Source organism: Hyperolius riggenbachi, chromosome 8 (assembly GCF_040937935.1).
Source record: "Hyperolius riggenbachi isolate aHypRig1 chromosome 8, aHypRig1.pri, whole genome shotgun sequence".
Taxonomy (NCBI): Eukaryota; Metazoa; Chordata; class Amphibia; order Anura; family Hyperoliidae; genus Hyperolius; species Hyperolius riggenbachi.
In genome coordinates this window covers 154,559,891-154,583,191 of record NC_090653.1, presented here as the reverse complement: position 1 = coordinate 154,583,191, position 23,301 = coordinate 154,559,891, and the positions used below count along the sequence as shown (strand labels likewise).

The 23,301-nt window shown below is 45.2% G+C and overlaps 1 protein-coding gene and 1 long non-coding RNA gene across 2 annotated transcripts in view; one reads left to right on the top strand and one right to left on the bottom strand.

Moving 5' to 3' along the window:
* SLC16A2 (solute carrier family 16 member 2) overlaps positions 1–23,301 on the bottom strand; it is a 323,980-nt gene that overhangs the window by 123,310 nt on the left and 177,369 nt on the right. The window lies entirely within an intron of this gene.
* LOC137527140 (uncharacterized) lies at positions 19,156–22,856 on the top strand. The gene is made up of 2 exons (XR_011023138.1): positions 19,156–19,303; positions 22,536–22,856. It is a non-coding gene; the product is annotated as an uncharacterized lncRNA (long non-coding RNA).

Sequence of the window (23,301 nt, the reverse complement as noted above, 5' to 3'; positions counted from 1 at the left end):
AGCCTTTTCACTGACCTGTGTCCTTCATCCATGGCTCAGAGGGTCCTGTGCCAGTGGTTAGGTTTTTAAAGCACTTCAATTTTAGGGCCTGGTGTCCCCGAAAGACACTACCTGGGTCACAACCTTGTGCCTGTTGCACTGCACCTGTAGTCATGCACCTCTGCCATCGGTTCCTCTTGCTCCTCACTTTGTTCTTGTTCCTAACCACTTGCACAAGACCCTTGAAACCATGGATGAAGGACACCTACACTGGTCGGTGAGAGGCCTAGCCTTTTCACTGACCTGTGTCCTTCATCCATGGCTCAGAGGGTCCTGTGCCAGTGGTTAGGTTTTTGAAGCACTTCAACTTTAGGGCCTGGTGTCCCCGAAAGACACTACCTGGGTCACAACCTTGTGCCTGTTGCACTGCACCTGTAGTCATGCACCTCTGCCATCGGTTCCTCTTGCTCCTCACTTTGTTCTTGTTCCTAACCACTTGCACAAGACCCTTTGAACCATGGATGAAGGACACCTTGACTGGTCGGTGAGAGGCCTAGCCTTTTCACTGACCTGTGTCCTTCATCCATGGCTCAGAGGGTCCTGTGCCAGTGGTTAGGTTTTTAAAGCACTTCAATTTTAGGGCCTGGTGTCCCCGAAAGACACTACCTGGGTCACAACCTTGTGCCTGTTGCACTGCACCTGTAGTCATGCACCTCTGCCATCGGTTCCTCTTGCTCCTCACTTTGTTCTTGTTCCTAACCACTTGCACAAGACCCTTGAAACCATGGATGAAGGACACCTACACTGGTCGGTGAGAGGCCTAGCCTTTTCACTGACCTGTGTCCTTCATCCATGGCTCAGAGGGTCCTGTGCCAGTGGTTAGGTTTTTGAAGCACTTCAACTTTAGGGCCTGGTGTCCCCGAAAGACACTACCTGGGTCACAACCTTGTGCCTGTTGCACTGCACCTGTAGTCATGCACCTCTGCCATCGGTTCCTCTTGCTCCTCACTTTGTTCTTGTTCCTAACCACTTGCACAAGACCCTTGAAACCATGGATGAAGGACACCTACACTGGTCGGTGAGAGGCCTAGCCTTTTCACTGACCTGTGTCCTTCATCCATGGCTCAGAGGGTCCTGTGCCAGTGGTTAGGTTTTTGAAGCACTTCAACTTTAGGGCCTGGTGTCCCCGAAAGACACTACCTGGGTCACAACCTTGTGCCTGTTGCACTGCACCTGTAGTCATGCACCTCTGCCATCGGTTCCTCTTGCTCCTCACTTTGTTCTTGTTCCTAACCACTTGCACAAGACCCTTGAAACCATGGATGAAGGACACCTACACTGGTCGGTGAGAGGCCTAGCCTTTTCACTGACCTGTGTCCTTCATCCATGGCTCAGAGGGTCCTGTGCCAGTGGTTAGGTTTTTGAAGCACTAATAATTTAGGGCCTTTTGTCCCCAAAAGACACTACCTGTAGTCCTGCTCCTCTGCCATCGGTTCCTCTTGCTCCTCACTTTGTTCTTGTTCCTAATCACTTGCACAAGACCCTTGGAGCCATGGATGAAGGACACCTTGACTGGTCGATGAGAGACCTAGCCTTTTCACTGACCTGTGTCCTTCATCCATGGCTCAGAGGGTCCTGTGCCAGTGGTTAGGTTTTTGAAGCACTTCAATTTATTAGGGCCTGGTGTCCCCGAAAGACACTTGGGCAGCTATGCCCTGCAACTCTCCCAGCACAAAGTTGGTGGTTGGTGTTCCTTAAAACTGACCGGGCTATACCATAGATATGTTATTTTTTTGTCTTCCATGTTGGAAGAATGTTTCCATGTTGGAAAGTGGTTGTTTTTGCAATAAAAAAATTTGTTTGTACATACCTCAGTGTGATGAGTAGTTGTTCTTGTGGTGTGACTGCTCTCCTGAACGTGGTATCCTTCTTCCTAAGGTCATCCTTCACCATCTCCAAAAGGGTATCAAACCTGTCAGGAGATGTAAAGGAAGAAGCTGTAAAGTATGTTGTGGGACAAGGTGTTGGGTGGAGGATGGGGGAGGTGTGTTTACAGAGGTTTGGGAGTGTTGTGGAGGGTGGGGGTGTAGTGTATAGCTAGGTATACAGGGGTGTGGGGGTCAGGGTGGTGTGTTTAGCTAGGTATACAGGGATGAGGTGTTGTGGGGGTGAGGGTGGGGTGTTTAGGAATGGTGGGGGTTGGTGTATTTAGGCCTAGATACTTACAGGGGAATAGACATCCGAGTGTAGCTGTAGAACTTCTGTGGGTGTCGTCTGAGGTCCCGGTAGAGGGCCTGGAACTCTCCCTTCCTCTGCCTCCTGGCTAGTAGAGGGTGCACCCACCATCTCCTGCGAGGAGCACGCCTTCTCCCCACATAGTAGTAGGTAAACAACAGGAAGGAGAGAATTCCCAGGTAATAAGCGTAAAAAATGACTGGATCCATGGTCCCAACTGCTGTCTCTGTATCCAAGGATGGTCTCCACACGTCCAGCTGTCTCCAACAATGACCCCAGAGCTTCTGCTGACCTCCCAGAACCCCAGGTATTTATACAGGTTGTTATCTCTTTAAGAATCCGGATCCGGACCGCAACCGTGTTCATACCGCACGGAAACCGTATGCAACCGGACCGGATCCGGACCGGATCCGGACAGGAACCGTACGGTTCAGGTCCGATCCGGATCCGGTGCGGTCCGGACATCCGGTGCGGTTTTTGCAAAACCGCAAGTGTGAACGGGGCCTTACAGCTCTTGTGAGTTTAGGAACACTTTAACCACTACTTGCGCTTTTCAAGTGAAAAATAAATTGTTAATCATTACAAAGGATTAGATCTACCAAAGCTAGTTCTCTATCTGTGCAGTTAGAACCAAGACAGTATTTTTTTTCTCCATTTTTAAGGAGCTACAAAACCTTGTTAACCGAGCAAGAACCTGTAGACATATTCCTTAAATCGCTCAGGCCTCAGTGGCATGTCAGCTTCACTACACATCTGCTAGTTAATGATTGTTCGTAGCACCCAATCCTCTCCATTGTCATCACTGAAAAGAGAGCCTTCCATTCTCGATGCAACAAACTGCAACGAGGAACGTAGCAGCCAAACTGTGCCAGGTCAGCTCGCCCTGCCAGTGTAGGTAAAGGGCTTACAACAATGACTTGCTCTGAGTCTATGGACCAAGATGGCTCTGTATAGAATCAATAATCAAAAGAAAATCTTTAGCACTGTTCAGATGTTTGAAAACACAGCAGCACACAAAGGCTGTAACAATTGGTAAGAATGTAATTAGTCTCTACTGTATTAGAGTAATTCAATTTATAAACATTTCCAATCAAAGCAAGCCTAGAAGCTCCTCTCTGATGAGGATAGCCACATTCTTTTCTTGTACTGTACATCTTAAAGGACAACCAAGGTGACATGTGACATAATGAGATAGACATGTGTAAGTACAGTGCCAAGCACACAAATAACTAGGCTGTGTTCCTTTTTTTTCTGCCTGAAAGAGTTAAACATCAGATATGCAAGTGACAGTTTCTGTCTAGGTCAGGACCGACTGGGTCAGACTGGAGCATAACCCTCACTGATAAGTAATTACAGCCATACAACATTTTCCTGTTAATAAATGGCTTCCTGGAGCAGGAAAAAGAAAAAAAAGGGTCAATAATTCATTGTTTTGAGCTCTGGCATACTTTAATACAGTAAAAAAACCTAAAAACTAGATTTAAATATAAAACTGTGGGATATCTAAAAAAAGTAAATTTCAGGAGAAGGAGGATATATACAATTGTTTTTCTAATCAGTTTATTTCAGATTCACAATTTGACTGGACCATTTCAAAGCTGCATACAGCTTGCATTCAATCCAGAATTATTCTCATTGTCTCAGCACTAAAACCACTAACAGGTAAGAGGAATACATTGTTCGTTATCCCAGATATAGTATATATCTACATCCTCAGTGACTTCATCTAAGCTACATGGACATAGATGTAGGTTCTGTATCAGCTCCTGTGTGTGCCCCTGGCACTTTCAGCTGCATCACTAATTGGTGAGGAAACATATGATCCCTTAGCCAATTATTGACCCCTTCACGGATGAACAATCACTGCTTTAGCCAACAGCAGTGATTGGTTGTCTCTCCCCCTCCATGTATAGAGATTGGTTAATAAAAAAAAAAAAAAAAAAAAAAAAAAAAAAAGCACCTGGATGAAACCTCTCCTAGTTCCAGCGACAATCTTGCAGCCAGAGCCTCTGTGCACAGCTCTGCACTAAGCCCCTTACTGCCGAATATGTCATTTGATAACCATGCATTAAAAATGTACAAATACTGCTTACTACTTTTCTCCTTTTAAGTTTCAAAATTAACTAAACATTTTCATACAACTATACATGTAAACTAACCATACAGCATAATGCATGCATTTAATAAGTGTGAGCAGGTCCTTAATCATTACTGCATTCTACCACACACGGACAAGGCACCCACCTCATACATGAAAAGCAAGGTGTGTTACCATAGCAATGAAACAGCTTACAACTTTTCTATTCAGTGCAGATTTAAAAATCAAATAAAGAGGGTGATTGACATCCAACATCCAGGGGATATTAAAACAATCAGAATTTCTCAAAGTGAATATGAATTAAATTTACAGCGTGTAAGTGCTTTACTGCATGGAATCCAAATGCTCTCTGTATACTTCAATATAAAATTTTTCCATTTAAAATTACATTAAAAGAAACATCTCAGTTAATACTCGGGTCAGCACCCTTCCCCCAGTGTCATATAGTGTGCTGGAGCCGTTTGTATCGTTATCTTCCACCACTTCAGTCACTGCGGCCCTACATCTCTCACAAACTGAATATGATGGGGGACTGTAAAATGCTCGGGGTAAAAGGAACAATGGGGGCACTATAAAGATGGAACCATAATGGAGACACCTCCATAGCAGGGAAGCCTGATAGCACAATAAAAGCAAAATTAATCAGGAAGCTGCAATATGAGAAGCAACGTTTGTAGATGGTATTGGTATATGGAAACTAATGAATAAACATAAGGAATGGACAGCTGGAGAAATTTGTATGAGAGGGTTCAATGTTTGGCTGATATATACAGGATCTTCTAAAAAAATTAGCATATTGTGATAAAGTTCATTATTTTCTGTAATGTACTTATAAACATTAGACTTTCATATATTTTAGATTCAAATATACACAACTGAAGTAGTTAAAGCCTTTTATTGTTTTAATATTGATGAATTTGGCATACAGCTCATGAAAACCCACATTTCCTATCTCAAAAAATTAGCATATTTCATCCGACCAATAAAAGAAAAGTGTTTTTAAGACAAAAAAAAAGTCAACCTTCAAATAATTATGTTCAGTTATGCACTCAATACTTGGTCGGGAATCCTTTTGCAGAAATGACTGCTTCAATGCGGCGTGGCATGGAGGCAATCAGCCTGTGGCACTTCTCAGGTGTTATGGAGGCCCAGGATGCTTCGATCTGCTGAAAATCTTTATGGATATGAAGATTTCATTTTTCAGCACGACCTGGCACCTGCTCACAGTGCCAAAACCACAGGTGAATGGTTTACTGACCATGGTATTACTGTGCTCAATTGGCCTGCCAACTCTCCTGACCTGAACCCCATAGAGAATCTGTGGGATATTGTGAAGAGAAAGTTGAGAGACGCAAGACCCAACACTCTGGATGAGCTTAAGGCCGCTATCGAAGCATCCTGGGCCTCCATAACACCTGAGCAGTGCCACAGGCTGATTGCCTCCATGCCACGCCGCATTGAAGCAGTCATTTCTGCACAAGGATTCCTGACCAAGTATTGAGTGCATAACTGAACATAATTATTTGAAGGTTGACATTTTTGTTTTAAAAACACTTTTCTTTTATTGGCCAGATGAAATATGCTATTTTTTTGAGATAGGAAAATTGGGTTTTCATGAGCTGTATGCCCAAATCCTCAATATTAAAACAATAAAAGGCTTTAACTACTTCAGTTGTGTGTATTTGAATCTAAAATATATGAAAGTCTAATGTTTATAAGTACATTACAGAAAATAATGAACTTTATCACAATATGCTAATTTTTTGAGAAGATCCTGTATATACATATATATATATATATATATATATATATATATATATATATATATATACACACATACATACATACACGGTATATATATTTATTTTTTTCTCACATGTTTTAGCAGTAACATGTAGGTTGTTACACTATTTGCGTAGGATATTACGCACTTTGGTAAATGCCAGCTAATATTTACATGCACTCTCAGTGTGCAGTAAAGGTTAGTGAATTGAGGTCTGTGAAATATGATGGACTCTGTAAAGTGCTGCAGAAAATGTCAGTCCTATATAAATACAGGGCATTAGACTATGACAGGATTAGATTGTGAGCTCCTCTTAGGCAAAGTGGGTGTGGCCATGGCATGATGTGGCTGGAGCCACCACTATATACATACCCCCCAACCGCCCCGTTTTCGTCGGGATTCTCCCGATTTGGGGGGGCCCTCCCGCTATCCCGGGCCCCCCCTCTCGAATCCCGACGGCTGGCAGAGAATAGAGGCGGAAAAACTGATCGAGGCTCCAGCCGCGGTACTGAGGGATGCGGGAGCCCGGCTTCAATACTTCCTCCCTCCCTCCCTCTGTGAATGCCCCCAAATGTATGTCCGTGTGCCCCCCTCTCCTCCCCTCCCTATAGGCAGAGTGAGCGCAGCGGAGCGGGCAGTCGGGTCCTCTTACCGCTGGCTGATGCACGCGTACTGTCTCTGGCATCCGACCTCCATGTGCTTCCTGTTTACTATGACGTCACAGGAAGCACATGGAAGTCCGATGCCAGAGACAGTACGCGTGCATCAGCGGTAAGAGGACCCGACTGCCCGCTCCGCTGCGCTCACTCTGCCTATAGGGAGGGGTGGAGAGGGGGGCACACGGACATACATTAGCAGGCATTCACAGAGGGAGGGAGGGAGTATTGAAGCCGGGCTCCCGCATCCCTCAGTACCGCGGCTGGAGCCTCGATCAGTTTTTCCGCCTCCATTCTCTGCCCAGGCGCCCCCCCCCCCCACCTAAAAGTGGCACCCTCCTCCCCACCCACGGTGACGGGCATTCTCCCCCCCTCCACTGACAACCCCCCTAATTAATCACATAAGGGGACACTGGGGGCACATTAGGAGGGAGAAGCTTAATAGCGTCCATGCGGCATCCATGCCGCATACGCATCCCCGGGCTGGTGCCTCGATCGGGTTTTCTTTTCCCCCCCCTCGGCCACCCTCACCACCCTCCTCCCCCTCCCACTGGCACCCTCCCTTTCGGGAGTAATTAATTAAAATTTTTTAATAAAAAATAAATTTTAAAAAAAATATATAAAATAAAATAGTGGGCGTGGCTAGGGGTTGGGGCGTGGCCAGGGGCGTGGCCTAAGTGTCCCGCTTTCGACACTTAAAATGTTGGGAGGTATGACTATATAGCAAGATGTGGGTACCAACCTCCCAGTATAGGTGGCAAGATGTCCCATAAGTAAGGTGGCGCCAGTATAGGTGGTAAGGGGTCCCCAGTATAGTTGGTAAGGATTCCCCAGTATAAGTAGTAAGGGGTCTCCAATATAGGTGGTAAGGTTCCCCCTCCCCCCAGTATAGGTGTTAAGTGTCCCCAGTATGGGAAGTAAGGGGACCCCCCAGTATAGGTGGCAAGGTGACCCCCAGTATAGGTGGTAAGGTGCCACCAGTATAGGTGGTAAAATGCCACCAGTATAGATAGTAAGGTGCCCCCACTACAGATAGTAGGGTGTCCCCAAGCGGTGGATGAGTGGGTTGGTGGGTAGGTAGCAATGTGTGGGTTTAGGTAGATAGTGTGTGCGTGGTTAGGTAGGTAGGTAGCAGTGTGTGGGTGGTTAGGTAGGGTTTAGGCAAGTAGTAGTGGGTGGGTGGTTAGATAGGTAGGTAGAGTGGTTAGTAGTTGGGGATACTTACTTTGCACTGCTCTGTCCGCCAGATCCCACGCTGATCGGAGGTCTGTCTCTGCTCACTGCGCAGATCTGCAGGTCTGACGGGAGGGAAGGAAACACAGGGGGGCAAGCCCAGCTCGAGGCCCATGCAGGGGGTGAGACCCCAGGCCGCAGTGGATCCAAGCTGGGGGAGCAAAGCACAGTGGTGGCTGCACAGGGCTCCGGGTGTCACCCCCGACCATGAAGACACCCGGGGGCGGGCTGCTCCTGCCACTAGACGCTAGGAACACCACTGACCCGATGCCTCGCTGCACTGATGATCCTCTGTCTCTAATACTTTTATCCATAGACCCTGAACAAGCATGTAGCAGATCAGGGGTTTCTGACATTGTCAGATCTGACTGGATTAGCTGCATGCTTGTTTCTGGTGTGTGATTTAGACACTACTGAAGCCAAAGAGATCAGCAGGGCTGCCAGACAACATGTATTGTTTAAAAATAATTAAATATGGCAGCCTCCATATTTTTCTCACTTTAGTTGTCCTTTAATGGGAAAAGTTAGGCCATGTGCTGCAGAACACATTGCTCTAGTTGTAGCCAATTATATAGACTTGGGCCTCTTTAACCACTTGAGGACCCACCCTTTACCCCCCTTAAGGACCAGCGTTATTTTTTGTGATCTGTGCTGGGTGGGCTCTGCAGCCCCCAGCACAGATCATGTTTCATGCAGAGCGATCAGATCGCCCCCCTTTTTCCCCCCTATGGGGATGATGTGCAGGGGGGGTCTGATCGCTCCGGTGGGCAGGCATGTTGCGGGGGGGGGGGGGCACCTCAAAGCCCCCCACCGCGGCAAAACTCCCCCCTCCCTCTCCTACCTGCTCATCCCCGGTGATCGGGGCTGCACAGGACGCTATCCGTCCTGTGCAGCCAGTGACAGGCTGTCCTGTCACATGGCGGCGATCCCCGGCCGCTGATTGGCCGGGGATCGCAGCAGCGCCGTACAATGTAAACAAAGGAGACAAATGTCTCCTACATTTACATTTAGTCTGCGAGCCGCAATCAGCGGCTCGCAGGCTATTCACGGAGACCCGCTCCGTGATCTAACAGGAAACGGCCACTCGCGCGAGCGGCCTTTCCTGATTAATTAGGGAGGCACCTGGCGACGCACAGTTGCGTCGCTGGTCCTCCAACTACCACTTTGCCGCCGCACGGTATGAGTGTGCGGTCGGCAAGTGGTTAACATGGGAGGATGAAGGCATTGAACTTACTGTCAGCTGCTCCAATGCACCACCCAGGCACTTGCTGGCCACCGCTCTGCTAACGTGACACAATTGTTGCTGCCGGGTAAATACCCCACAGTTCAAACACCAACACACATGGGGATAGAAACACTAACATCCCAGCTGCATGAAGTCGCAGCTAGCCTAAAGGCACTCGGTGGCCAGAGGATGGGAGGGTGCACCGTCCAACAAGGGTGCAGTTCAGCTGTTTGAAAGAGGCTTTAAAGGATTCCAGAAGCGAAATATACAGGGCTGTGGAGTCTGAGCCTTTTTGGGTACCTGGAGTCGGTGGTTTCATAAACTGAAGAGTTGGAGTGGGTTGATTTTTGTACCAAATACACAGCCCTGGAAAAATATAGCAGAAGCCGGCATGTATGGCGAGCCAGCCTAAGGCCCACCGCTCCCTCTGATGCCAATTGTCCACCGGTACCCTATCCAGGATCACTGAAGTCTGGCACCACTGCGCCTGCACTGGCCCTGCTGTGTGCGTCCCACAACATGCGCCTGGAGTGCTCTGCAAATGTGCGTGATGTCACGATTATGTCAAGTGCATGAGCAAAGCACTCCCGGTCGCGCATATCCAGGGCAGCGCAGGCGCAGTGATGCCCAACACAGGCAAACGGAAGAGGCAGAAAGGAGAACAGGGGGAGCGGTGGGCCTCAGGACGCCTCACCATTCATGCCAGCTTTTTCCTATATTTTTCGCCTCTGGTATCCTTTAAAAGGACAACTATCAATAAAAATGATTGCCTAGGTGTCACACCTAAGTACTGCTGTGAGGTTGTGTTCCCACTTGCACCAGACCACGTGCGGCCAGTGGAAGCTGACAGTGAAGTTTCCGCTCCGATGGTCCACTGTGGTTGGTCTGTAGCCCAGTGCAAATGTGTTACCCCCATAGGCTACAAGGGGAAAGAATTCGCCTGCCTGGAATTACCGCGGACTGCACAAAAATGTGGCCTGCTTACCGTAATGGATCTCAGGAATCCATTGCATACTGACAAGTGTGAATGGCTCCTATTTATAATGTACCTACATCTGTAAACTCTGTGTGTACTTTCTAGTTTTTGCAGGTGAAAGCTCTAGCTGCTGGTTTTCACTCTTTGAATGAGCTGTCCAGATAACATGCGAGGCTTTCAGGGATAGCTGAAGTGTTTGAGGAGAACTGGTGTCCAGCACGAAGAAGAAATAAATGTGTCACTTATCTGCTGGTAAACATTCTCTACTAATAGTGTACGAGACCTGACAAGGCAGGTTTTTCACACTAAAGTTTTTTTCCTGACAAAGAAAAATAGTCTTCTGAGAGATGCAGAGACCAGCACTGACTGCGATGTTACATTTCAAATAAAAAAGAATCACCTCTGCTAATGGATGCAGCTAAAACCTACACAAACTAAAGTACAGCTTCTGCCTCCAATTTTTAACATAAAAAATAGGAACGTGCTTACAGAGCTATTAGAGAATACTCAGACCTTATTTGTACATTGTAGATTTATAACACTTGCTTATTGATAGTTGTCCTTTACCAAGTATTCAGATAACCACTGTGCAGACAGCACCAGCCAGTGAACATGGTCTGTCGGAACTCAGATCCCAATTCTTCAGCTTAGCTAAGAGGCACCCTATCAAGAAAGCTTTGAGAAGCATTTTGAATGTCACAATATTTTTTTTTAACCACGAATGATCACAATGGGATGGGAGGCTCATTTCAGAATAAGTCTGCTTTGATGTCTGTATTCACTGAGAAACTAAAATTTGAAAAGTTACATCATACATTCCTGGAAGATCTTTGGGGATTCCAACCTATAAAAATAAGCTTGTATTCAAAAGATAAACAACTTGATGGATTCTCTCCACGCAAACTGAAGATTGCTCATGGTGAACTAAACAAAGCTATTTTTTCCCCTCAGTAGCAGCTGTGCAGAGAAACAGAATGGAATCCTGCCTTACATACCTCAAGAATCCACCCACACGTGCTGAAGAAAAATTACTATACTCTTCAACGCAGCATGACAACTGCATTATGAAAGACCTTGCTACAAAGAAAATAAGTCTGATGCCAAAAGGAACAGCTTTGGGGCAGATGTTGGTACATGTAATTTAGGATGGAAGTTTGTCCAGAGAAAAAGCAAGTACAGGTGACTTCAAGTATCACTACAATACAAGAGGACTCTTTTATAGCAGCTGCTTTAAAGTGATTTTGTGTCCTTTACAAGAACAGTTAAAATCAATTCAAAGCTAGATTTTATAACTTATTTCATAATGATGCCTGCTAACTCTTCAAGGGTATTTAACAGAACACTACTGTGTAAATACATTTATCGATTGTATTAACAAGGAAGGAACAGCTTATTAACTTTACTATGACAATGGGACTGCAACAGAGGAAGTGTGAGTGGTGTATTCTTATAATGATTGCTTTACACTGCATCTTCAAGAAGGAAGATTAGCCATACTATGTCAGTTAAAAAAACACATATATAAGTAGATAAATACTTGATCTACTTACATAACACATGTATTGTATGGTCCACGTCTTGATTTCAGTGAATTTTAAATAGGAAAAGAAGAGAATTCTGTTCCTGGTGGAAATCATGTCTTTTGCTCACAGTTTGAGGCTAAATCCTGATGTCATTTCTTTCCTTAACATTTTTTTCTTTTATCCTCCAATCGCTGAATCACCTCAGCCTTGCTTGTAAACACAAGTGAGCAGAGGATCATGTTTCAGCTAGGCAGGGAAATAAAGGGAAGAGGAGGAATATATTATAGATAAAAAGAACCCCCAGCATGCAACTGAACGGCAATGGCTATTAAAGGGCCAGTGTTCCTAAGGTATGTGATAACTCCAAACCATAACAGCAGAAAAGTTTTGAAAGTTTTGAATGCAGGATTAGCATCTTTATCACTTAAAGGGACACTTAAGTAAAAAAAAAATGAGTTTTACTCACCTGGGGCTTCCAATAGCCCCCCCTGCAGCTGTCCGGTGCCCTCGCCGTCTCCCTCCGATCCTCCTGGCCCCGCCGGCAGCCACTTCCTGTTTCGGTGACAGGACCTGACAGACTGGGGACACGAGTGATTCTTCGCGTTCCTGGCCACAATAGCGCCATCTATGCTGCTATAGCATATATCATATACCATATAGCAGCATAGAGGGTGCTAATGTGTCTGGGAACGCGAAGAATCACTCGCATCCCCAGCCTGTCAGCTCCTGTCACCGAAACAGGAAGTGGCTGCCGGCGGGGCCAGGAGGATCGGAGGGAGACGGTGAGGGCACCGGACAGCTGCAGGGGGCTATTGGAAGCCCTAAGTGAGTAAAACTCTTTTTTGTTTGACTTAAGTGTTCCTTTAATACACTCAGACCAGTGGCTGTTGAAATTTGATTTTTATGGTGACAATCCTGCTTTAACCTCCTTGCCGGTTATCCCGAGCTCAGCTCGGGGTAACCTGCGTAGGAGGATTTCTCAGTCCCCGCTGGGCTGATTTTCACAATTTTTTTTCCTGCACGCAGCTAGCACTTTGCTAACTGCGTGCAGTTTCCGCTTGCCGCCAATTCGCCGCTACCCGCCGCGCCGTCCCCCCCCCCCCCTAGACCCCTTGCGCAGCCTGGCCAATCAGTGCCAGGCAGCGCTGAGGGGTGGATCGGGATTCACTCTGAGGTCCCGACGTCAATGACGTCATCCCGCCCGGTCGCCATGGCCACCGGGGAAGCCTAGCAGGAAATCCCGTTCTGAACGGGATTTTATGCTTACTCTGATCGCCGAAGGCGACCAGAGTGGATAGGGGGATGCTGCTTGTCAGCGGCTATCATGTAGCGAGCCCTCGGCTCGCTACATGATTTAGAAAATAAATAAATTTTAAAAAAAGTGCTACGCTGCTCCCTTGCCGCCAGAATGGTAACGGCAAGGGGGTTAATCATCTTTGGCATTATATAATGTAGATTACACAAGCAAGAGTAATAGGGATAACACAAATACATGAAAAGGCATATGCAGTATAGATGACTGAAGACTACAGAACACAATAAAATGTTATTTTTTATGATTCTGCTTGGGAAATGAAAGGGAACACCAGATTACCAGCAATGGCTGGTGAGAATGCATCAGTTACTCCTTACCGCCCTTATTAAGCAACAGAAACCGCTAAACTATTGATTATTGACTGAAAATTAGCAACATTTTAGTGTAAGTCCTAATATTATGCTGGACTAGGTTTTAAAAATGTAGGATGAAAACCTAAAAATGTAGAACAGCCTAAGGTTTTTACTGCTGTCTATGACTCCACTAGGGAAGCTTTACTTCAATGCTAGTCCCTGGAACCATCATGACTATTACAAGAAAAAAAGAAAGAGCATAAGAAACAGAAATACAGTAAAACAACCCTCCTCCCCCAACACTTAAAGGGAACCTAAGATCATGACAAAGTAAACAAATATACATACCTAAGGCTTCCTCCAGCCCACTTCAGGCCAATTGTCCCTTGCCATCCTCCTCCGCTGCCTAGAGAGAAGCCCCGGTATCTCTGCAAGTCGGGGTGTACTGTCCATGCATGGCCTGGCCACACATGTAGTACTACTGCACAGGCGCAGAACGCTCACAGCCACAGGGGCGTAGCGGGGGAGCGCACACAGCCGGAATGCACCGCCTGGCCCAGACTTGCGAGAATTTGTGGTGAACCTGAAAAGTCTCTTACTGGGCCTTTATACTGATGCTATTCTTTCTTCCCATCCAATTACTTTGGCAAAGATTCTTTGTTTCTCCTTCAATCTCAAAAAAAGCCTCTAAAAGGGTTAAAGCCATGCTACAATTTAGCATATCTGAACCATAATTGCCCCCAGCAGTTTGACAAGATATGGTTTCTCTGGCATACTTCCCACAACTCAGGATGCGGTTGAGCAACTGAATAATTAAAATAATGTTATATGTAGAGCTGGGGATAAATCGGCCCCTAGAGTGCTCTTGATATTATCTTCTCTGTGACTGGTCATGTGATGCACTTGGGTGGGCTGGGATGGTTGTGGGGGGCAGGGTGTTGGGTGGAGTTTCTTGGAGGGGTGGGTTTATTTTGTTGTGGATCAACCACTATTGTGTCAAAATTGAAAGCATTTTAATAGAATACTACTGCTAAAAAACAGTAGCAGCTTGTGTATAGCCATTCTTCCTTGTACTTCTAATTTTGTATTCTTCCAGTATCTTGCTTGTGGCCACGGTGCACCATCTGTTACCACTGCAAGCCACTGCTAAAATGATCAGTAGTCCTGTTGTAAGGACAAGAGATGGGACTTGATGGCTACGCTGTTTTTTGCTATATTTTTATTTAAAAAAAAATACATATTACAAACAAAACACTTATTAGCATTGCAAGAGGATTTATAAATACTTTCCATGACAAAAACATATTAGTGAAAATCCCTAAACAAGCATGATGGATGGATATGCACGGACAACCTTTGCTTAGTAAATGTGCAAATGGAAGTGCTTTGGTGTATGGCCCTTTATGATAAGTAACGGAGTCCTTTCATGATCTAACTGTAAGTGGATAAATATCTCCAATTGAGAAAGACAGCAAAACGTAAAACTGGAGAAGAGTTTGAACACCCAAAGTTTGTGTTCCGGTCCCTCATTCCCTGTTCCTGGGTCCATTAGGGTTCATATTAAAGCTAGGAACATGCAAGAAGTGAGTGGAAAATCTCCTAAATGTGAACTCAAAAAGCTGTAAAGCCCAAGACACTTTCTAATGCCTTTTCACACTGTTCATAGTAAGTATAAGGAGTTCTGTAGACATGATTTAAAGTAAGTGAAACAGTTTATTAAGCAAAACTCTGGTACCATAAATGTTGGACAGCTTGAGTGAGAGGAAGGCAATTATAGTCGGACATAACTTACATGATTAACTGTAACCACTAAACTATTTCTCAGATATAAAATGGCTGCTAAAGAGTAGAAAGAAAGGACTAGAAGCAGTCTCTGAGGACCAAAAACAAATACAGTTTTATTACACTTTTAGACATGTGCTAGTAAAAGTAGGTACCAGTAGTTCTAGAACAACAAGGCGTACTGGTTATAGGGACATCTTTGTGCTATTGTCATAAATCACACAGGTCAAACTCAGTTCAGTCGGCTAAATACAAATCCACCTCTTCCTCACACAGAAGCAGTATCCTCACCACCTTTTCCCCCCGGTGACAGGATGTCAAAATTAAGGGGCCAACTTATAATGCAGCAATAAAATGCTGCTTTCTACATCACACCCTCTTTGCCTCACACCTCAGTACTTCTCCAAGGGAAATGGTGTCAGTTTTATAAAAGGATTAGTCTTCTTTGTGGAAAATGGACAGCTGAGTTTGCAATGATGTGAGTTCTGCAGCTGCTGAGCTTATGCCAAACACAGGAAAATTAAACTCAAATTTGGATTGCGTGAATCCAAACTGACCTTACTTGCATGTAAATCTCCCCTGACCCAGGGAAGGCAATAAATTAGAAAGAAAAAAATAAAATAAATAAAATCAGAGCTGCTAGCTGCTTGTCAGTTAACCATGGACCATGAAATTCACAATGTGATTTCTGGCCACAGCTAGGCTCCTGTTGATGGCTGTTGTGACTGCCAGCTCATAGCAGGTGGTCTGCTTGTGGTGCACTGTGGTGCCCGATGATTAACCATCCTGAATGGGACATTGCAGTCTCGCTCTGCCCAGTCAATGCATGTCTAATGACGAACTGTTGCTTTTGGTGATACTTACCGGTAAGTAATTTCGGATCAATGAGGATCCTAAATCAGGATCAACTGTTTCTCTATTTCAAAGATTTATGTTCCAGCTGTTCAACAATAAATCAGGTTCGCCAGTCTCCCTAGATCAGTGTTTCCCAACCGCTGTTCCGCGGCACACTAGTGTGCCGCGGAACGTTGCCTGGTGTGCCGTGCTCTTATCCCCCCTCCCGCCCGTCCCTGCGGCCGCCGCTGTTATTACCTTAGCAGCGGCCGCTCTCCCCTCTCCAGACCATGTATATGCTAGCAGCGTATCTCCGGCTGCTCTGTGTGATGCACTGATGCGGAAGGAGGCAGGGCTCGGTTACCATAGTAACGGCGATACATATCGCCGTTACAGGAAGTCGCTGCCCTCCTTTCTTCCGCATCAGTGCATCACACAGAGCAGCCGGAGATACGCTGCTTGAATATACACGCGCCGGAGAGGGGAGAGCGGCCGCTGTTAACAAGGTAATAACAGAGGCGGCCGCGGGGACGGGCGGGAGGCACTAAACTGGCTATACTGGGGCACTATTCTGGGGTACTATGCTGGCTATCCTGGGGCACTAAACTGGCTATACTGGGGCACTATTCTAGCTATACTGGGGCACTATTCTGGCTATACTGGGGCACTATACTAGCTATACTGGGGGGCTATACTGGGGCACTATACTGGCTATACTGGGGCACTAAACTGGCTATACTGGGGCACTATACTAGCTATACTGGGGCACAATACTGGCTATACTGGGGGGGCTATACTGGGGTACTATACTGGCTATACTGGGGCACTATACTGGCTATACTGGGGCACTATACTAGCTATACTGGGGGGCTATACTGGGGCACTATACTGGCTATACTGGGGCACTATACTAGCTATACTGGGGGGCTATACTGGGGCACTATACTGGCTATACTGGGGCACTATACTGGGGCACTAAACTGGCTATACTGGGGCACTATTCTGGGGCACTATACTAGCTATACTGGGGCACAATACTGGCTATACTGGGGGGCTATACTGGGGTACTATACTGGCTATACTGGGGCACTATACTGGCTATACTGGGGCACTATACTAGCTATACTGGGGCACTATACTGGCTATACTGGGGCACTATACTGGGGCACTAAACTGGCTATACTGGGGCACTATTCTGGGGCACTATACTAGCTATACTGGGGCACAATACTGGCTATACTGGGGGGCTATACTGGGGTACTATACTGGCTATACTGGGGCACTATACTGGCTATACTGGGGCACTATACTGAGGCAACTAAACTCCCTACACTGGGGCAACTATGCCAGCTATGCAGCCGCACAACCCCCCCATAGCGGCACTGTCCACTAGGTCGCGCAAACAACCGGGGGCCGCATCGCCCCCACCGCGCGCGCGCGCGCGCCGTTCCCCGGAGAAAAATTTGGTCAGACAGTGTTCCCCGGGCCGGAAAAGGTTGGGAAACACTGCCCTAGATAATCACCTTCCCTTTAAAATAAATATCAATACACATGTTTCAGGCAGTGTTCTTGCGAGAAAAAATGATTTGTGATGATAGAAGAACTGAAGAACTTGGAAACACTTTGGAATCATTGGTATGTCTCAATTATTTCACGTGGTTTTAGATGTTTTGACACGGTTTTCTTAAGAGTGCTTAAAGAATCTTCGAGTCAGGCGACTTAAAGTTCAACATTGGAAATATGCATTTACACACTATGTGGCTTGCCTTGAGTTGGTATCCACAAGAAGCAAACGTTCCACTCTTCCCTAGCAGAAATGGAACAAAGTAGCACTGCACCACGTGGGGCAGAAGAGATTAGAAAGTGCAAGTGGGGGTCTCAACAGAGAGCCCTAGGCAACCTGCATACCTTAGAGTTCCTTCATCCAATAGAGGAAACCTAGACTATGTGCACATCTTAGATTTCTTCAGCCAATAGAAAAGAGAGACCTAGACTATGTACATACTTTAGATTTCCTTCGGCCAAAAGAGAAGATAAACCTAGACTATGTGCACACCTTAGGTTTCCCTCTACCAATAGAGAAGAGAGATCTAGACTATGTGCACACCTTAGATTTCCCTCTACCAATAGAGAAAAGAGACCTAGGCTACGTGCACACCTTATGCTGGATACACACCATGCGTTTCCGCGTTCGATGCGGCCATCGATATGCGTTGATTCGATTATTTCCGACATGTCCGATTCAAGCTTCGATGGATCGTTACGTCGATTTGCCATACTTTACATGGCATTCGACCTAAAAATCATCGAAATTCGTTCGGAAATGTTCGGAAATAATCGAATCGACGCGTATCGACGGCCGCGTGCGACGCGGAAACTCATGGTGTGTATCCAGCAATAGATTCCCCTCAGCCAATAGAATCTGTGCAGGTGAGCGTCCCACATCTTTGTTGGCCTCGTCCGATAACCGTCCTGCTGGACCATTACCATTACTACCAGAAGCAATGTACAGCAATTTATGCTATTACTGCGACCCGAGGCACTTGAGCAAAGCAAGTGTTGCTACAGTAGTGCGTGTAACCATAGCAACGCTCGCTGTACTCTAGTAACAAGGGTCCCACTAATGGTGTAACTTATGGTACACTGCTGGCAGTAGAAAGGGTAGTATTGCCATGCACTGTCATTGTACAGCAATATTACCTCTGCTTCATGCATCAACCTCCTTGTTTAAAAGGAAATTAATATGGCAGCCTACATATCCCTCATGCTTCAGGCAGGCTTTAAAGGACAACTGAAGTAAGAGGTATATGGAGGCTGCCATATTAATTTCCTTTTAAGCAATATCAGTTGCCTGGCTATCCAGCTGACCCTCTGCCTCTAATACCTTTAGCCATAAATCCTGAGCAAGCATGCAGCAGATCAGGTGTTTCTAGCATTATTGTCAGATCTGACAAGATTAGCATGCTGGTTTCTGGTGTGCTTCATTCACTACTGCAGAGAAATAGACCAGCAGGGCTGCCAGACAACTGGTATTGTTTAAAAGGAAATAAATATTACAGTCTCCATATAGCTCTCACTTCAGTTGTCCTTTAATGTGTAAAGTTAGTGTAAACTTCCTTTTGCCATCTTTCAAAGCTTATAAAAAAAAACTTAATTAAGCAATCAGACAAATGTATTATAAAAGAAACATTTATTTTAAGGCACAATGAAGGGCATACGATAATGGACAGGACAACGACTAGCATAATTTCTGGAAAAAGACAGACACACAATTATTAGGATTAGTATGCTTAAGAAGAACTAATTAGATGTGATGTGTGAAAATGCAGCTTTCCAAGCTACTTGCAATCTCATATGTCTGTGTCTGCATAGTGAGTTTACTTGCTGAAATAGAGCTGTTAGAATACCATTTAGGAACATTGCAGTCTTGTGCTTAACATGGTTACATTCATTAATCAGGCAACTCTGCTCCATCTAATGACAAACTACAAACATGATTTTAGTATTTTTGTTTAAACTTCCTTCAGTACAACAGCATATGCATAATGTAGTCTATCTACTGCGTTGCCCCATTTGATTTGGTGCCAGAAAAAATGGCCAATGAGAGGCATATATTTTCGGCTTGAATCCATATGGGAAGCAGCTTGCAATTTGGACACTCAAAAACAGCAAAAGGTGCATTTGATTGGCCCATTTTAAAGCAGCATTCTGTTTTCATTAAGGTGCTCATTCATGGTATAATTTTTCTTTCGACACAATGTTTATGATAAAATTGTATAGAAAACTGCACCGTGTGTGCCACAAATTGCTGTAAAACACTTTCGATTGGAAAAGGAAAAAATATCAATCTGAAAGTTTTATTTTATGATCGATTCGGAATGTACCAACTTCTTAAATCGTTTTGTTAAAGTGAATGTTTACCGTTCAAAAAGGAAAAGTCAGATACTCACCTAAGGAGAGGGAAGGCTCGGTCCTAATGAGCCTTCCCTCTCCTCTCCCGGTGCCCGGTCCCGCGCAGGATACCCCGTGGCAGTATTCGACCAGTTTGGTCAAATACTGCCACTTCCGCATGCCTTCGGGAGCTTTCGAAAGCCTTCGGGAGCACTCGGGCTCCCGATGACGCGGCCGCTCCATACTACGCATGCGCGAGCGCCCTCTATGACGCGCTCGCGCGTACGTAGTATGGAGCGGCCCGTCTTCGGAAGCCCGAGTGCTCCCGAAGACCTCCGAAGTCCCTGCGGCGGCGAACGCGGGAGCCAGCGCAGCACTGAGGGCACCGGGAGAGGAGAGGGAAGGCTCATTAGGACCGAGCCTTCCCTCTCCTTAGGTGAGTATCTGACTTTTCCTTTTTTTGATCGGTACCCATTGGCTTTAATGGAAACAATCAATAATTGCCTTCCAATTAGTTTTGATCATGCAAACTGCATCAAAAGATGTGATAGATCGGAAAAGATAGTTCAGGCCCACCAACAGAGGGGAACAAATGAAACAAATAAGGCTTCACAATTGCTGTGAAATCTCAGTGCCTACTGCTTGGCGCTAATGTAGTTTTGGTGTGATTCTATTCCGTGCCCCATGCAAATAATCCTGCTCTAAAGGTTATTTCACACCATAAATGATTCCACTGCAATTGCAGATTAGTACCGTATATATTCGAATACAAGTCAACCTCATATATAAGTCGACTCTAAAATTCAAACCTTTTAAAGGAGTCATCAGGGAAAATAATGTATGCAGTCCGCTCTGGCCCACGTGGTGGTGATTGACAGCGCCGCTCGCGCAGGTGCAGTACAGAGCGGCCTGGAGGTCGCTCTGACGTCATCGCCGGGGACCGGGACGTAGCTGCGGCGAATGGCTGCAGGCAGAGCTGCAGCGAGGGACATGCTGGGAGCTTGGGGCTGGAGGAAGCCCCCGGTAAGTAGCACTCCTTTTACATTATTTTCCCTGATGGCTCCTTTAAGCTGGAATTTTTTATTGACTTAAGTATAAGTCTACCCAGCAAAGTTCACTCCCATTTATGCAGCCCAGTATTTCCCTCTGCCCCTTTCCTTGCTAAATTGTTGTGGCCTGGACTTTCAGACCTGTGTTTTATTGGCATTTCCTTTCCTCAAAGTGGCACGTACCACTGGGTACATTGCTGAAAATAGGAATGTCACTATTAGTACACACATTACTCAGTGTGTGCAGTGTTGCCCATGACTCAACTATAAAAGTAGACCCCTATAATTTTATGAAGTGAATCAAACCTAAATTTCTAGACTTATACTCGAGTATATACAGTAGGTACCCTGTATGACCTGCCTTCCTAACAGTGAAGCATGGGGGTGCAGTATCACGTTCGGGAACTGGGAGACTAGTCAAGCTTGAAGGAAAGGTGAACAAAGCAACGTACAGTAAAGAAAATCAGCGTAAAGGATATCTGTCGCGAAAATCTTAAAATTTTAAACAACATATACCAATAAGAAGTATGTTTCTTCCAGAGTAAAATGAGCCATAAATTATTTTTCTCCTATGTTGCTGTCACTTACAGTAAGTAGTAGAAATGGGACATTACCAACAGATTTTTGACTAGCACATCTTCTCATGGGGGGGGGATCTTTTCTTTATTTTTAAAAGCACTTAGGGAATGGTAGTTGCTCTGTCCAACTGCCAAAAAAGTGTGCAGCAAACAGGGAGGCTGGCCAGCATCTTTGTATAAATCTTTTTCAAGGGCCATGCTGAGAATCCCCATGAAGAGACGGACTTACCCAAAACCTGACGGTAATGTCAGATTTGTACTGCCTACTGTAAGTGACAGCAACATAGGAGAAAAGTAATTTATGGCTCAATTTACTCTTGAAGAAATGTACTTATTTGTATGCGTTTTAAATTTTAACATTTTCTCGACAGTTCCTCTGTAGGTGCAGTCTAGTTCACAGAACAGACAATAAGATTAATCTTCAATTCGCCAGTGACCCATATACAATGTCTAGACAACACAGAAATTACTTTAAGAATAAGGGCACGCTTCCATATGTACGCTTTCAGCCGTGCTTATGAAAATGTGATTGCAGGGACAGCAGGCAGTTCATAGACTGCACTCTCTGATGTTTCCATACATGTGCTGCTATTCCCCACTAAATCACAGCGCATGGTTTCATGCATTTTAGGGCAATTGCGCCCGTGATCCCATTCATTATAATGAATGGGATTGCAAGCGCCGCCTTGGGAAATCACGTGCTGCATATGGAAACAAGCCCCAACTCTGAATGTTCTTGAGTAGCTTTCATGTTAATGTTCATTTGAGTACATTCCAAAAATGTACTTAAATGAACATCTATAGAGGGATGGCTGTCCAGCAAGAGTACACAACTAACTTGACAAAGTATGAGGGGAACTGCAGAAAACTAGCAAAGAACCCCCAAAGCCAGAAGTGCGGAGCTGCAATAGATGTTTCAACTAAGAGTTAACGATCTGAGTATTTGGGTCAGTATGGTATTTTTTTTTTTAATCAAAAGGGGTTTTGATTAAAAAAAAATCCTGTTTTAATATTGCCATTATATAGTCTCCGTTGTTGCTTCATGAATTAAACAAAAATCAAATTATTTATTTGTATTTATATAGCACTGACATCTTCGGCAGCGCTTCAAAGAGTATAAAGTCTTGTCCCTAATTATCCTTCAGATGTACTCACAATCTAATGCCTACCATATGTCCATCACAGTCTAAAGGTCAATTTTGAGGAAGCCAATTAACCTGGATTTTTGGGGATGTGGGGAGAAAACGGAAGCTCCAGAGGAAACCAAACGGAAACATGAAGAGAGCACACAAACTAAATGCAGATAGTGTCCTGGTCCTGTTTCAAACTGGGGACCCAAAGCTGCAAGAATGCCAACGACAGCTGCAACATTAAATTAATTAAAGTGGATCCAAGATAAACTTTTACTCATTGCATAATTGTGTCCCTTTCCTGTAGTTTATAGGGCATTCCTCAAGCCAAATACTTTGTTTTTGTTTTAATACTTTAATTCCCTATAAACTAAACAAGCCTCGCCCACAGCCCTCAGAGTACCAAGGCATTTTCAGACGATAGCAAGGGCTTACAGGAGCTCAGTCTGGGCAGGAGGAGGGGGAGGTGTTACTAGCCATTGATTTCAAAGGCAGAGGGGAGGAGGGAGGAGGAGAGGTGGCTGAATTTACACACAAGAAAACTGATAGCATCTCCAGCCCTCAGCCTGTGACAATATGACAAAAAGAACATGGCTGCCCTCATTGTATCACAGGAACAAATAATCATACACTTTTTAAACTTTTGCAGGTAGATATGCTGTGTAAACTATCTAAACTTTAGATAAGATATATAGACAAGTTACTTGTTATAGTTAGTTTT